Below are 14,438 nucleotides of genomic sequence, written 5' to 3' on the forward strand. Positions count from 1 at the left end.
CTTGATGGCACATTATCAACATGAGGCTTCTCGCATGGTCTATTTATGTACTTATTCCCTCTCATTCCTCAAAATAGAAAACCCTTCTCACTTGTTCATGTGAAGTCCTTGTATGTGTTCTTGAAAAATTACACATTTTATTTATGTGTTTGTATTATAAATACATTCTGTCCTGAAAATATCAGATTGAATTATTATGGATAAGGTTATTATTTCTTAAACTTATCAATTACTGAGAAAGATATATTCCATTTCTGTGAATGAAATTGCAAAGAAATGGCAACAAATATGTAAAACATGCAGCAGTTTGGCATAGGAAAATAGATCTCAGTGGCTGAAGTATTATTTTAATATATTTTTCTCATTAATAGTGATGATAAAAATATATTCAGTACTACTTTTTTCCAAATTCTACAGAAAACATACAGTTTAATTTGTTTTAGGACACCTAGATCGAATGTTTTTCTTTTTGTTTGATTGTTCTTTGAGACAGGGTCTCACACTGTCACTCAGGCTGCAGTGCAGTGGTGTGATCACAGCTTACTGAAGCCTCAACCTCTCCAAGCTTAGGTCATTCTCCCACCTCAGCCTCCCAAGTAGCTGGGACCACAGGTGCAAGCCACCGTGCCCAGCTAATTTTTTTATTTTTTGTAGAGACGGGGTCTCACTATGTTACCCAGGCTGGTCTCGAACTCCTGGGCTCGAGTGATCCACCCACCTCAGCCTCCCAAAGTCTTGTGATTACAGGCATGAGCCTGACAACCTGTATGTTCTTTGGCCCATATATGATGTTAGTCCAGCTGCCAATTACACTACAAGCTACTTACATGGGATTTTTCATCACATATGCAATCAAACTTTCAAATGAAAAGTGGCTTATACCCAGCAGGTGTCTCTTAAATATGGCGGAATGGGAGTACCATGAGATAATACAGTCAAGATTGAAGACTATACTAAATGTGGGCCATCACTGAGAATAAGAAAAAACGTGACTTGCAATAATTCCTGTGATGAAAAAGATGGAGAATAGAATTAACAACACCTGCAGGTTAATGTCCTGAGTGGCTAGAATGAACATTGTCAGTGATGTTTGTGGTTGTTTATAAGTAAATCCTTGTTTGCCATATTTACTTTGTCTAGAAATATTTACTGGGAATAGTCCATTATAGCAAAAGGACAAGACTTTATTTTATCTAATTCACTGAAATGCATCTCCTCCTTCCTTTTGTCTAATTCACTGAAATGCATCTCTTTCCTTTCCTTTAATTCTTATAAAAAAGTTAATTTTGTTTTAAGTGTTTTTTAATTACTACTTCTTTTCAAGAAACTAAGCATCATGTAAATTAGGAGACAGGTGCACTATACAAACCGGTGAAATATGCAAGCCATGCTTAATTTATAAATGGAGTGTATTTTCTAAGTATCTTAATAAGTCAGATGTTGAGAATTCTGTGTATTTTTTCACATGAAGATATGTTACATAGAATGATCAGTTTTCTAGATTCAACAAAAATTTCTCTACCTTGTTAACATTGATACAATTATGTTCTTAAAGAAATTGTTCTCAAAGTATGGTCCAAAGACCCCAGGAAACCACCAAGACACTTTCAAGGGGTCCTCAAGGTCAAAACTATGTTCACAATCATCCTGTGATTCTATTTACCTTTTCATTACACCGACATTGCACCGATGGTCCAACAGCAATGGTAGATACAAACTACTGATTCCTTAGCCCAAATCGATACAATAATGCTGTACTAATCATCTTCAGATTCTTCCCCAGCACTCACTCACATTAAAGAAAAGTGCCCGTTTCACTTAAGAACGTCCATGAAGTAGTAGTAAACATTTCATTAAACCACAACTTTGGATACACATCTTTTAAATATTCTGTATAATAAAATGGGAAATGCACACACAGTACTTCTGCTATATGCAAATGACAATAGTTTTCTACAGAAAAAAAAAAACACCCATGTGTATTGTTCCAGTTGCAAGCTGAACTAGCCACTTTTTTCATGGAATACCTGTTTTTTGAAAGAATAGTGGAAAACTATGATTAGCCAGATGTAGATATGTGGTAGACATTTTCTCAAAAAATGAATTAAGCGATCCTTATACTTCCAAAAAAACTGACATCTTTGTTGCCAATAATTAAATTTCATCTTTCAAATAAAAATTAGAATTTTGAAAAATTTCTATCTACCACCATAAGCTCGATGTCTTCCTGACATTTAAATGCTGACATGGTTTCAGAATTCACATGGCAACTAATCTTTAAGAATGATCACTTATAGAATTTTAGTATAATATCGAAGAATATTCATAATTATGTGAAGAGACTATTAAAATATTTCTCCTTTTCCAACTACATATCTGTGCAAGGTCAGATTTATTTATATAATTCAACCAAATCAACATACTTGAACAGATTGAATGCAGAAGCAGAAATAAGAATACAACCGTCTTCTATTAAACCAGATATTAAAGAGATTTACACAAAAGTAAATTAATGCCATTCTTTTTGTGACTTTTTTGCTTTAGAAAATATATTAAGTTACTTAGTATAGTTACTTTTTATTTTAAAATATTATGCTGCATGCAATGAGCTTAGTGTTATTTTAAGTGAATTAATAAATATGTGTTTTATTGCATTTTAGCTTCTAATACAGTAAATTTTGTATAGCCTTTAGTGTCCTTAATAGTTTTTAAGAGTGTAAAGGGTTCCTTCCCATGTTTATTCCAGCACTATAGCCAAGACATAGAATGAACCTAAGTGCTCATCAGTGGATAAATGGATACAGAAAATACAGTATATGTACACAATGGAATTCTATTCAGACTTAAGAAATAAGGAAGTCCTGTCATTGGCAGCAATATGGATAAACCTAGAGGACTTTATGCTAATATTTTATTTTATTTTATTTTATTTTATTTCATTTATTTTATTTTCAGGACAGGATCTCACTCTGTCCCCCAGGCTGGAATGCAATGGCACAATTACAGCACCCTCGAACTCCTGGGGCTCAAGCAGTCTTCCCACCTCAGCCTCTCAAGTAGCTGGGGCTACAGGCTTGTGCCACTATGCTGGGCTATTTTTTCTATTTTTAGTAGAGATGAGTTTTCGCTGTGTTGCTGGTCTCGAACAGCCAGTTAGACTGGTCTTGAACTCCTGAGCTCAAGCGATCCTCCCACCTTGGCCTCCCAAATGCTGGGATTACAGACATGAGCCATCATGCCCAGCCCACTGTGAAATCTTAAAAAGTCAAATTCATAAAAGCAGAGAATAGAGTGGTGGCTACCAGGGCTAGGTGGAGTGGGAGAGTGGTGTGTATATATTGTATACTTGGAAATTGCTAAGAGAGTAGATTTTAAATGTTCTCATCACAAAAGATGATAAATATAAAAGGTAACACGACATATGATAATTAGCTAGATTCTAAAATTTTACAATGTGTGCATACTTCAAAACATCACGCTGTGCACCATAAATTTTTATTTTGTCAATTTAAAAAAATATTTTTTAATCTAAAAAAGTATAAAGGGTTCTTGAGGTTAAAACATTTGAGAGCCACTGCCCCAGAGAAACAATATAAAGACCCCCTGAAAATACCAGAAGAAAAAACTTCTCCTGTTCTACTCCAGAGATGTGTCCCCCTTCCGTTCAACACAACTATGCTAGGAAGCTTCAGTTCCACAGGGGAGAGGGCATACAGCACAGTGATATGAATGGGGGATGTTTCCACGGTAAGGCGGAAATTCCCAAAGCCTCTTATATAAATATGAATTAAAGGCGAAAGTTGAAAGTAGACTTAAAATTTCCATAGGCAGAAAAGACATCAGAAAATCAGGGCTTAGCTTCTGCACAGTTTCTTCCAAAGATTCTGGGTGGGACACATTGTTTCTTTAATTACAGATGGATATATCCCTAGCATCTAGTGCAGTGCCCAGCACACAGTAACTTCCTGATATCTGTTTGTTTGGTGATGAATAGACAGACAGATGGCTGAATGGATGAGTGAATAAATGGATACATGGAAGAATAAATAGATGGATGGAGAGACATCCTGGAAGAGATAAAAGCCAAGAAGTAGAGGAGTTTTGAGAGGCAAACTTGAGAACACGCACAATATTCAGCATAACCAATAGAATCAATTAGAAACGTATGCATTAAAAAGGCAAATAACCTTACAAAGATGCAAATGAGGATGTGTTTATATGCATATGGATTTTAGTGCTTATGAATAAATACAGTACCTAAATGCTGGGAGGTAGGATCAAAAGAAACGATGAATGAAATAAAGTGAAGTGATTTAAAGAAGGTTTCCTGGGAGTATTGAGATTTTGAGTTGGGTTGAACTTGGACATGGATTGGTGGAGATAAAAATGGCAGAGCACTCCAAGGGGAAGAAAACACATGATCCCACCTGTACTGATGATGTCAGTCATTCTCCAACACTGCCTTGAGTAGAGAGATCACGTAGGCATGTGGGAGGTGTGAACTCAAAAGAGGAAGAACCTTGTTTATCTTTCCTCTAGAGAAAACTAGACTTTTCTGTATGCGACTCTCTTTTAACATACTCCAACTTCAAAGGCATCCGCAATTGTAAAAGGTTGAATTTACCTGCCCTCTTACTCTCTTCTACTCCCAGTACTAGAATGGTAAAAAGACCTCCTGAAAGAAGCAAACATTATTACACAGTTAGAGAGCCTTTTGTTCTTAATGGCATTTCATCATTGAGGATATCTGATTTTTTTAAATTCAATTCAGATCAAGTCAACATGCGTTTGCTGAATACCTGCTGTATACCAGGAACCATTCTGAGCACTAGAATAAACAAAGATGAATATATGATGGTCCCTGCCTTGAAGAAGCTCACAGTCCTATAGAGAATGCAAACATTTGAATTACTAAAATACCACGTGTTGAGTGCTGCAGTGGACCCATGGAACAGTGTTCCCTTTCAGAACGATGTTCCCCCAAAATGTAGCTTTCTGCTTATTCTTCATAAATATTTCATCTTTCTTAATCCTTGTTAGAGTCAGTCTGGAAAAGCCTACAGAAAAACTATGTCACAAGTAATCTTAATTAAGAATATCTACTTATTAGACAATAGGCTGCGCCAGTAAAATGCCATCCTAAGAAACTGGGAGCAAATGAGCCCTGAGCATTCAAGCTTGGAGCTGTTGCTAGGAGCAGTCAAACAAGGAAGAGACAGCTTGGCATTTTTGTCATTGCACCTGGCGTGAGAGAATACCACTCTCTTTCCCCACCCCAGCAATCATGTAAAATAATACCTCTGCTTAACTCTGGGAGAAAGCATCTGCTATGGCTAAGATAGCTCTGGAATACCAGACCTCCATATCCCAACCTAGCATGGGATCTGATGAGACCCGAGGACCAGTCACTAAAGCTCAGCGTGGCTAGGGCACTTGGGAATGAAGCTATAACTTATCCAGTGTGTCTTCTCTGTATGTGAGCTAAGGGAGAAATGCCCCTTAAACAAGACACAGAAAATGAAGGAGGGGGTCTAGCCAGGGCAGCAACTTTGAAACAGGAGAAAATAAAGATTCTCCTTGTGGCAAAGAGCACAGCTGATACAATTCAATTCTAATCCAGAAGACAACCATCAGTCAAGAAAGCACAATTACTTGCTGAATTACAGGAGTATGCCAAGACAGCAGGGATACAACTGAGGACAAAATAGATGCAGGTGTTACCCTTATGGACTTAAAATATTTAACAGGTAAATGTTAAAAGTGTAATTATAAGTACAGTGAATACAGGGAAATACAAGGGGCTATCATAGCATGTATAAGGGCCTTAGCCTAGTTTGGGGGGATCAAGGAAGACTTGACTAAGGAAGTAATATTTAAACTAAGATGAAGGTTGAATAGGCATTTACTAAAGAGGAAGTGTGACTACCTGACCATCATAGAAACCAGACCCAGCCTGAGAGAACGAGACCAGAATGGGAGCCTCACAAAAGGAGAGAATCCGTTTTAACCATGGACCTACTGATACTCTTCATCTTCACTGAACCTCTAGAAACTGGTCAGGGATCAAAGTTCGGCTTTCAGGGCTGAGATCCAGGGAGCTTTGAGGAGGGACCTGAGGAATCTTGTCAGAGAGGGAGGCTCAGAGGCCCACAGGAAGCCAATCCCAGGAGAGTCTGAATGGACTTAGGAGATTCCACAGAGATTACAAGGCTGTCCATGGAGGAATGTAGAAGGAGGGCATCTTTTATTTATTTATTTATTGAGATGGAGTTTCACTCTTGTTGACTAGGCTGGAGTGCAGTGGCACGATCTAGGCACACCACAACTTCTGACCCCCAAGTTCAAGCCATTCTCCTGCCTCAGCCTCCTGAGTAGCTGGGATTACAGGTGCATGCCACCATGCCCAGATGATTTTTTGTATTTTTAATAGAGATGGGGTTTCACCATGTTGGCCAGGCTTGTCTCGAACTCCTGACCTCAGGTGTTCCACCAGTCTCAGCCTCCCAAAGTGCAGGGATTACAGGCGTGAGCCACTGCACCTGGCCAAGGGTATCTTTTTGAGCTTTAAGGTTCAATAGTTATGGCCTCTCCAAAAAAAAAACAAGAAGCCGTCAGAAGTCAACTCAATAGAATAGTATGTGTAGAAAAAATATGTACTTCATGGGAAGTTGTGATGATGGTTTTTTCTCTTGCTTTTACTTTTCTTAATCCAGTAACCTGAAATTGGCCACACTTACACACACAAGAATATATCTTAATCAAAAATTAACTTCTGATCTATAGTAAAAAGTGGCAGAAATTTTAAAAAAAATATGTGTACTCAAATGCAATTAAATTTAAAATTGTGCTACTTTATTCTTCTCTCATACTTTATGTTTTAAAAATGTTTATGAGTCTGGAATAAAGCAAGATGGTGGCAAATGAGAAGAAAGCTATTCCCAAATGTGGGATTCGTTCCTGCAGACCTAGTCTTCGTCCTTCACTGTCAGTCTAGTCGTTGCCCTGAAGGTGACTTTTCATGGACTGACTCAATGGGCTCTCTCGCCTTCCAGTTTCCTGTTGTGAGGTGATGTACGCAGGAGATTGGAAGGCAGGAAGGTGAGTTCCAGGTGTGTATTCTAAGAGTTGCTGGAATAAACACCTGGAACTCAGCTACATTCTTCCCCCCATGGCCATGGCACCTGCAGGGTCATTGCCCTACTAAACCCTCCCACCCTTTCCCACTCACCCCTCCAGGTCAAAAGTTAGTGCCAGCCCCGCACTGTGCTGGCTCAACATGACTGCACTGCCCCTGAGCAGGACCTCCTAACACTGCCTGAACATTTATACAAAACAGTTCTTTCCTTAAACCCAGTTCCCTCATTTGAGTAGGCCAGAATCCTGGTTGAGACACTAGAGAGCTTTACACCAAACTTCTCAAGATTCTTGATAGAGAGGGATGGAGCACTGGGGTCAGAGAAAGTCAAGAGAAGAGCAAGAAAATAGCAGCAAAAACAGTTTCTTTGTCATTTCCTGAAGCTTCAGAGACTTCCCAGGGAGAAGAGGGTGAGGGCGTAAGGCCAAGGGGGCAAAGATCAGATTCTTTAGACAAAAGCATGAATGGAGGGAAAGGGCCAAAATAATAAAATTAACAAGAAAGCTGCCATTCCTTAATAACTTACTACATGCATAACATTATGTTTAACCATCTACTTGCATTATCTCATACAATTTCATAAAAGCCCATTTTCCACGTAAGAAAAGTGGATGTAAGTAGGTTACTTTGCTTGGTCGTGGTGGAAAGAGCTGGATATAATGGCAGGTTGGTTTATGACAAGAACCCAAGACCTTAACAGTACTGACACCACTACACTCACACTAAGACTCTGAGAAGCTCTAACAACTGCTGTGTGATGAAAAGGAATAGAGCCTGGATGCTCTGGAAACCTTGTGCCAGCCCCAAGAATCTGCAGCTAGGTTTAAATACCAATCTGCTTAGATGATTACATCCTTGTTTGAATAGATGGCTTGTTATGGTTTAAACATTTGTGTCCCCTCCAGTGTCCATGTTGAAACTGAATCTCCAATACAATAGTATTAAGAAGTGGGGCCTTTAGCAGGTGATTAGGGCATGAGGGCTCCTCCCTCACGAATGGGATTAAGGCTCTAATAAAAGAGGCTGTGCTGAGCACTCGACTCCTTTTTGCTCTTTTATTTCTTGTCATGGGAGAACACAGCAACAAGCTGCCATCCTGGAAGGAGAGACCGGGCCCTCACCAGGTGCTGAACCATCCAGTGCCTTGACCTTGGACTTCCCAGCCTCCAGAACTGCAAAAAAAGTAAATTTCTCTTTTGTATAAATTACACAGTTTTATGTATTTTGTTAAAGCAGTGCGAACAGACTAAAATATAGTTTGTCACCATCTTATCTTTTGTTTCTTTTATCTTTTGTTAACTTTTGTTTTACTTTCTTTTGTTTTAATCTTTCTGTTTTCCCATAACTTCTTTGTTCCCTAAACAACAAACAAAAACCAAAGTCATAACACAGATTTATTATAATTGAAACAAAGGGGAAGGACTATTTCCACCATAGGCCAAGGAGTCTAGGAGCCCTCAGAAACCCAAGAGACCCAATTCAGACATGGCAGCAAGAGAGGAATCCTATGAACACTCCTCTGTGAAAACGGGAAGACTTAAAAGCAGAAGTTTGGCAGAAACGTCAAAACTAGAAAACACAAGAAGAGAAGAATGCAAAGTTCATTTTCTCTTTTTTCTAACAGTATTGACTACATTATGTGTGGGGCCCAGCGAAAAATGAAAATGCAGGGTCCCTTGTTAAAATAATTATTTTTAAGAATTTTAAGATGGCAACTGCAAAATATTAAACTAAGTATAGGACCTTCTAAGCTACAAGGCCCAATGTGATCACACAGGTCACATGCCCAGGAAGTTGCTCCTATTCCTACAAAGATATTTCCTGTCAAAGTAAAATCAGCTTTTGTTAGCCATTTTTTTAAATAAGGGAGTTAGCAGGTAAGACTATAGAGAAAGCAGACCGGCATAGGCCAAAAATTACATGTCATATAGTAATGCCACCAAACTGTCATTGAGTATAAAAAGTAGCAGCCCAGAACACTGATTCAGGGACTCATGATGGTCAGCCATCCTTGAATCTAAAGTTTGCTGTCAGAGGAAGGACATTCCCAACTCACCCGCCAGGGCTTTTGCTGGAAACTCTTCTCTCTACTCATTAATCTCAAGGCCAACACAGCTGTGGTTTCCAGGAAACAACAGAGACCCTGATGCAGGGACATCCTCAGCAAACATTCATTTAAATAGATTACTGTTGTCTAAAAAGTCAATTAAGAAAAAAAGAACAATGGTAAACAACAAATTTGAGCACTTAGAACCTGCTTCAAATTTGCCTAAACGTTGATTAATTGCTATTAATTTTGCACAGTAAAGACCAAATTACCATTTGTTTCCATCTGCTCATAAAAAATTAGTTTAATCTCTAAATATTAATGAAAAGTGGTCATTTATAACTGAGGAACTTTTCAGCTTTCTAGATATTACCGTCACTGATGAAAATTTATCAGGAGTGTGTCGGTAAAGTCAAATCACAGACCAATAGAAGTTCTCGCTAATTGAAAAATCAAATACCAGGCTTTGGCCAGAGCTCACTAATTTTCCCTAGTGCAGTCTGCATAGCTGAAGGAAGGAGGGTAGACCTTTCTCTTTGATTGTACAGTCAAATTAGACCATTTATTTTTAAATCACTCATTCTTTATAATAGGCATTTGTTGTTTTTTGATCCTTTCCATTTTTCCAGAGATAATAGTACCCCAACTTTCTTCTGAGGGACACACCTCTCCCTTCTCCCACTGTGTATAATTCTGGGGGTTTTATAAATCAAGATACCCACCTTCCCCTTAAAAAAAAAAAAAAAAAGTGTAAGTAGTTGTCCTGAACTTGGACAATCAGGGGAGCTCTCCCAGGATTTTGAATCTTGATAGATGAAAAAATAATGTTTGAACCTCATCCATTACAGCAGTGAGATTCTGCAAAGACAATTGACTTGCCTCTGCCACGTGGAAACCCAAAGCTATCTGGTTCCTGCATTTCCGACCCTTTTCCTCCATATTTTCTAGCTTTTCTTTGAGCTGTCAAGTATGCTTGCAGTAAATTACTTTCCTGACAAAGTTAGCCAGAGTATCTGATGCTTGCAACTAGAAATATACTGAACAACCCGACTCCAGCTTCCATTGTGTATTGAGGAATGTTTTGGTTCCGTAAGGGATAAGGGACCAACTGAAGATAAGCTCACAAAGTTCAGCATCTCATTGGAGAAAAAGTTCAAAGCACTTTTAAATATGATAGAAGGTTTGTCAATAGACAATGTGTTCAAATTTATATAGTAGAATCTATGTTTATGGGTATATATTATAATAGAATACATACTAAGGAAAACCCAGAGAATCTAATGTTAAGGCATTATCAAAAAGAATGTGAGTGAGATTAAGGGGTGAAAAGGATTTAGTTTAACAAGATGAAGGGGATGATCTACCAAATCAAATAAACTTAACAATTGCCAAATGTCATTTACAATAAGCATTACAGGATTACCTGGACACAAAGAAAAAATAAGTTTTGACATTGCAGAATTATGCCACTAAATCATTAGGACCCTAACAATCAATTTGTCTGTGGCACATCTGGTTAGCGCAAGTGATGCACTTTGGTTTTTATCCACAAAGGGTGTCCTGGGATGTGTTTGCTTTATATGAAATGCATGACTTACAAAGAAAACACTTAGGGGAGACGTCTGTAGGAACAACTTAGCATTTCTCATCAGCATACAAATTTAGGTGGTTCAAAAACACCTACATTCAAAATCTATCCCCCTTCACTATGGAAATATGAATATAATCTCTATAAATTGCAATCACTATTTGAAATTTCAATAAAGCCCCTCAATATGCATTTTTAATGTAAAGAAAAATAACCAGGTATATTGCTATGGTTTTACAAGAGAACATAAAGACATCAACTTTGGGTAGCAATAATTTGTCTACTCCGTTCTAATGTCATTTGACCTCAACACAAATCTGTTTTAACGGACTTTGGCCCAAAACAGGCCTGCTCACTCTGCCTATATTCTAATGCCATCTTCTTTCTTGAATGGTAATCCTACCAAACAGATCCAGTGCACTACTCTTGGCCTCAACTGGTTCTGGCATCCCTAGATTACATCCCTTCTCCCAAAGCTACAGTGCCACTGGTGTCAAAGCTAAGCCTACAAAGTTGTGATAGTCAGGACGTGGCTACCTCTCATTCATAGGCAAGGAGATTAAGGTATAGAGGGCCTTATGAAGTCCGTGGCTGATCAGCTTCGCACCCAGGGCAGCAGACACTTGGCTGCTAACAAAGATTGCCCAATTTTGTTTCTTGGACCCAGGGCAGGCTGACACTTCCTGGCTGCTTATATTGGGTAAAACCACATGACCAGTCCTGGCCAGTTAGTTCTACCCAGAAGGGGTTTGTGTCACCTCTAGGCTGGAGCACGTGATTGCCAGTGAAACACGTAATTGCCAGTGAAACACCTTCCAGGACTCTTTTTTCTTTGGTAGAGAGGACAGCAACACTCAATAGAATAGCTGTCATAGAGGGAGGGGTCTAGAGTGAGGACATGGAGAACACCACCAGCTGACCTGCCATGGATGTGGAGCATGGATGAGATTCAGGAGGTTTCTGCAGCATAATGTCACCTATCTGCCACATACAGGGTATTTCATGACAATGTCATCCCCAGTGCATTTTAAAGTGGTTCCTTCACAAAAGCAAGCCCTCTGTTTTGTCTAGTAGGTCTACAATTCAGTCATCTAGCATGATCCAAACAACTGTCCGCCCTGCCTATACTGAGCTTTGAAGAGGCCACATTGATAAAATGTTGTTACATTCCACCAGTCCCATGGGCCCTGGAGGAAAAACTCCAAGGTATCCTTTTCTTCCAAGTTGGCTCAATTCCACAAAGACAGTCAGAGCATTTACTATGTGCCTAATGCTGAGTTTATGAGGACTATAGACCCCATGGTGTTGTTATAGGAGTCTTATTTACAAAGTCACAACTTGTGAAAAGTAAAATAAGGACTCACAAATTTCCAATGAATATGGCCACCAGCAGGTAATTGTTGATTTCGATAATAAGCAAGTGACCCCTGGGTAGGAAGGTTGGATAGGTAATGCCATACACAGGCTTGTGTTCCCTTCGCTGTCAAGCACAGCACTGCTGGTGCATGAGGAGAAGGCACCTGTTCTTTGTCTCCATCTTACCTCTGCTTATGGTTGGATGTGAAACGCTAAACTCATGAAGAGTTTTGGGCATAACATAAAAACGTTGCCAAAAGCTTATACCTCTAAACTGAACTAGACTTGTTACAATGATGTGCATTGCAACGTCAAAATATCACCTAATATCAGACACACACACACACACACACACACACACACACACACAGAGTGAATTATTAAAGGATTTGGGATTAAGTTCTAAAGGGTGGTTAAAACATTATGAAAATGAGATTAATTGTGATCCAGAGACTAGGGAGGGCTTGAACTGAGGCTTGAAGGATGCGTAAGGTTTGAACTCACAGCGTTTAATAGACATCACTGTGCTGCCTATCAACATTTTTGGACCACTCTTCTTAGTTTCTCAGTATTCTCTCCCATCTAGTTACCAAAAGATAAGCAACAAACTAGACCTTTATTTTAGAATACATCATTTCTCTATTCCTGAAAAAAGATATGAACTACATCTATGTCACACCCTATTAAGTGACCTTGGAGAACACTCGGAACTTCTTGAGCATCAGTTTTCTAGCTTATGAAATGTAGGACTGGGATTAGACAATCTCTGCATTCCCTAACAGTTTGGCAATTCTCTGACAACTATACGCTATGATCTTATAGCCATCTATTTTCTGTAAATTTGCCACACACGCCAAAAAAAACAACATTCATTACCACTGACATGCTATTCATCCTTCTTTGGGCCAAATAAAGAAAGAGGGAATAAAAAGCAACAACCACATTTAAATGAAAGAGTTATCAGTCATTCTTGTATATTGCAGCTGCTCGAGAAGCCATAGGGCAAAGGCATTTATATGGAAGATAAGCTCATTGTGTTGAACAAATTAATGCTGGATTGTGAATTAAATGGCGTGTCTTCGGACAGCTAATTAGCTTTGTGCTGCTCAATTAAGTTTTGAAAGGACATGTTGTGTTTCTTGATGGAATACAAAATATACTTCAAGGCTATTGCTGCTCTGGATAATTTCAATTTCAAACCCAGTGGAAATGAGCAAGAAAGAAGCAAGGGCTTTGTAAACCCCAAACAATTTAGACTGCCCCAAGAGCTTAAATTTTCAACCATGAACAACACAACAACCATTTTCTTTTTAACCACATCTGGAAATCTCCACAAGCTGACAAAACATGAAACAAACATGAAATTAACTATAACTTTATTTTTCATAGCATCATTGACATTGTGAGCAAATATTAGAAAAATAAGGATGAATGCTAAATTAAAATACTCTTCTCCATATACTATTGTTCTATAAGATGAAATCACAAACATCCCTTCTTCTATAAAATGAGAGGGTAGGTGTTCCTGGTGGAAAGTGTTTAGATTTTGGAATAAAAGAATGTTAATCAGAACTCATTTCAGATTTTCACTTTGGTTCTGACCCTGGGAAAATCACTTAACCTCTTTGTCTGGATTTCCTCACCAACAAAATGGAGTTGTAATTCTTATCTTGTAGGGTTATTATGAAGACCCCAATAGTCCAAGTGTGGTGCCAGCCCCAGCTAAACTCTGTATCTCTTCGCTTCCTTCCTCTGTCCAAATTGGTTGTGAACTGACCTAAGCCCATGTGTAAGTTGTTTGTTAAACACAGGGAGCCTCCAGTGATTAGCAGTAGATCTGCTCCTGCAGATGGATTGCCACCAGATGCTTTGCTATAATTTTCTTAAGTTTCAGATAGAATTCTGCCACTTGTACAAATACAGCAAACACAAGATCAGTCCCACCACTTGTTTTGATAAACCTGGGGTGCTGCACCTTCTCTCCTAACACAAACCATCAAGCCCCTGGAATGAGAAGTGGAACTCCCAGGCCAGCTCAACAATGCTCCAAAAGCAGTATCTGCTAGTCCTTTTGTCAGATCAGGTAACACAGTTAGGGAAGGAAGGGGACACAAGACTAAGCTGAATCCAGACCTAAAACACCATGGCACAGGTATGCAAAGGGTTAAGACCTGTATTTGCAGTTCCCACTACAACCACCACCACTACCTGTTTCTTGCTAAACTCAGAATCACAAAATGCGCTCTCCCAGACTCCCTTAAATGCCCAATTTCCTTGCTAAACTTGAACTCACAGAGTGCGAATTCCCAAAA

The sequence above is a fragment of the Chlorocebus sabaeus genome, chromosome 10 (assembly GCF_047675955.1).
Source record: "Chlorocebus sabaeus isolate Y175 chromosome 10, mChlSab1.0.hap1, whole genome shotgun sequence".
Taxonomy (NCBI): Eukaryota; Metazoa; Chordata; class Mammalia; order Primates; family Cercopithecidae; genus Chlorocebus; species Chlorocebus sabaeus.